The 3,070-nt window shown below is 42.6% G+C and overlaps 1 protein-coding gene across 1 annotated transcript in view; it reads left to right on the top strand.

Moving 5' to 3' along the window:
• Positions 1-2,458, top strand: part of ENC1 (ectodermal-neural cortex 1 (with BTB domain)) — a 5,892-nt gene extending 3,434 nt beyond the window's left edge. The window contains exon 2 of the mRNA XM_008938092.1: positions 2,161-2,458. The gene's annotated coding sequence lies outside the window, so the exon portion shown is untranslated. The remainder of the gene's footprint in view (positions 1-2,160) is intronic.
• Positions 2,459-3,070: the final 612 nt, after the last annotated feature.

Below are 3,070 nucleotides of genomic sequence, written 5' to 3' on the forward strand. Positions count from 1 at the left end.
ATTCCATTCTCTGTGGTACACTGAGGATTCATCTTGTATCTGTCTTTCAGCTGGCGGGGAGCTTTGAGTAGAGAATACAAGGTTGAGCCTGTGCAAAGCAGCAGGTCAGCGTGGAAATCTAGTGTGAAATTGGGCTCTGTTGTGCCATCAGCTGCTCTTGTTTCAGGTGGCTGGTTGTCTTGAAGACACCACCCTCTTTCCTCTCCTTGCTTTGTTTTTCTGAGACTTATTCTTGGGAAAGCAAGGCAAATCCTTGAGATTTAGCAGATCTCAAGTACTGGGAATAATTGCACCCCCGACAGCCAACAAATGGAAGCTCTGATTTCTGTGTGGTGGCTTCCTGCCTAGCTGGGAACAGCGTCTTGATGGCTTCAGTTAATTTCTATTATTACTGACTTTCAGCAGCTCTCAGTGCTATCAGAGCAGCAATATGGAATGCCCAGACTTGGGTCTGTGCCAAGAAAAATATTGACTTATTTTTCTGAGACTGACAATTGTTCTGAAGTTTATGGTACATGAGAGGGAGTGTTTTATTTTGAAAAAAAAAAGTCCTCAGAATATAACGGTACAAAAAGCTTCCTTTGCTCCACAGTGTATTGGTAAAAGGCCATTATTTTGGCTTCTCTAGCACACAAGATAACTGGCTTAACACACAAGATAACTGGCTGAACGCAGCCATTCACTGAAATCTCTCCAAGGCTGTGTGCTCATCCAGCAAGTAGTTTTTTTTTTTTTCCTACTGACTCCTGCTGCTTTGTCAGTGGGTGGGAGGGACAAAAAGGAAATTACTTCTGATTAGCCTCTGTTTTCATGGCGCTGTGTGGCCCCAGTTTGACAGCTTTTAGGAAGACTTCAGTCTGCTTTGTCTCATTCCTCAAATTTGGGGCTTTTGAGTAGGTTGGGCAATTTTTTTCCCTCTTCTTCCATTTCAGAGTTGTTTATGAAATTTTTTTTAAAGTTCGTCCCTGACAGGGAACATTGTTTTGACTTCAGTGTTGACAGTCTGTTTCAGTAGGAAGAACAGCTCGCTGTGCTGAAGGGTGTCTGTAAAAGACTAATCAACACTAAGCGCAGAGACCTTTTTTCAAACGTAATGAAGAGAGTGTGTTACAAGCCCACAGTGGCAAAGAGGCTTGGTGCTCTGGGCTGTTACACAGGCTGTGGTGCTTCCTCTGAGTGTTCCCTGTTGTTCTTAGACATCAGAGGTTGGGAGAGGTGTAGTATGTTCAAATGAACTGTGAGTTCACTGGAGCAAATTTGCATTGTAATGTTTTAGGATTTGCCTCCTAAAATTCTAGCAGTGCTGTCAGAAGTGACTGTGAGCTGATGATGGTTTGGAAGCTAGCATTTCAAAACAGCTTCATAGTGAAAAGCATAATTTTAGCGTCCAAAGGCTCTTTTTTCTCACTGAATAATCAATTTTTATAAAGGACTCTAGGATGGAGCTACTGATGCATGGTGCATTGCTGTGTGAAAAGAAATGAGGCAGACCTCTGCTTTAATGAGTAGTGGATATGTTTTAAGTATGGGGATTATATGTCCTTTTCTATATTGTGAATAAATTCAATTCGGAATTCTTCATGGTGAACAGAGGCATTGGGGTGAGACACCTTCACCTCCCCTTCTGGTTTGCTGTGGCCTAGGTATAGAAAAAACTTTGCACAAAATATTCACATGGGCTTTTGTGGAAGAGAAGTTGCACAAGGTTATGTTCACTTAAAACAAGTCCACAAGCCTTTAAGATCTTGAGGGAACATAGAAATTGAAGTATGCAGGATGTAGAGCCCATCACATTGAACTGTATTGGGCCAGATTAATTTAGGTTTCAAATGGCTGAATTTATAGCCAAAAAATTAAACTTTCTGGGGTCTGTAGGATGGTTTGCAGACTAAGGCTAGTAGAGTAATAAAAGCAGAATATGACCCTATGTAATTAAGTCCTTGTCTTGGCTGGATTGTTTATCAGTAGCTGGCTGTCGCACAGGAACACTGCCAGGGGGAGGGGGCGGAGTGGGGAGGGTACATGGGAGGGAAATCAATCAGCTTGATTGTATCCTAAGACTGGTTTTTAGATTTTCTTTGACATCTATCAAAAACTTTAGGGTACATTGTCTCAGCAAAACCCTTTAAGTCTTTTCTCTCTTCTTCCCCATGCTTTTAGTTTACTCCTTTATTTGGAGAAGATAATTGGAACCTCAGATCTGGAGAAACAGTTTTAATGAAGAAAAATCATTCAGCGTCTCTTGCATTTGAAGAAAATCATCTGCACCTTGTAAATTATCTAACCTAGACATGAAGGAATGGGAGGAAAAAAAACCTGTCGTCAGTGCTTCAGAACGTCGTTTGATTATGAATGGATGAACCTGTGATCTGGACGTTGTGCTAGTAGTTGTGGATTAATGCCTATATTAATCAGTCCCTCAATGGAGAGAAAGAAGAGACAGAACTTCTGAGCTGTGCAGCATACAGCACTCGATTTCCATGGACGCTGCTGTTTGTGTGTGAAATTTGAAATGGTTGTCACCTCTCTTTGTGGTGGTTTGAAGTGCCAGCGCCAGCTGAAGGGGAAGCAGGCCAGGTCTGAAGCAGCAAGGTGCCACTGTGAATGAAGATACAGCAGCATTGCTGCTGAACTCCGCAAAGCGGATTGTGTTTGTCTGACAGGCAGTGCCTACAGCACCTCTTGGATCCCACGCTGCATTGCCCTGTGTGCAGCGAGGGACCTTCCACTTGATAAGAAATAGCCCAGTGGTGAAATACTTTTGCAACAGTGGGGAATGAAGATTACGTCCCCCAAATACTCCTTGTTCCTCTCCTCCCTGTATTTATAAGTAATTCAAACTGTCCTATTCCTATTATGTTACTTGTAGATATAGTTATTTATTGTTCAGTGCTTGCATGCTGAAACAATGCCTGCAATTGTCTTCATGTTGCAAGGGCTTTTGTGAATTGTTGTATGTTTTGCACATATTGTGATGGCTGACTTGCTCTGCTGCACAAAGAAAGAAAACTGTTGGGGTAGCGGTTGGAGGTGGGAGGGAGGGAAAGGGGGGGGGCTTCCTGGTCAGAAA

This window comes from Merops nubicus, unplaced genomic scaffold (assembly GCF_000691845.1).
Source record: "Merops nubicus isolate BGI_N331 unplaced genomic scaffold, ASM69184v1 scaffold33523, whole genome shotgun sequence".
Lineage (NCBI taxonomy): Eukaryota > Metazoa > Chordata > Aves > Coraciiformes > Meropidae > Merops > Merops nubicus.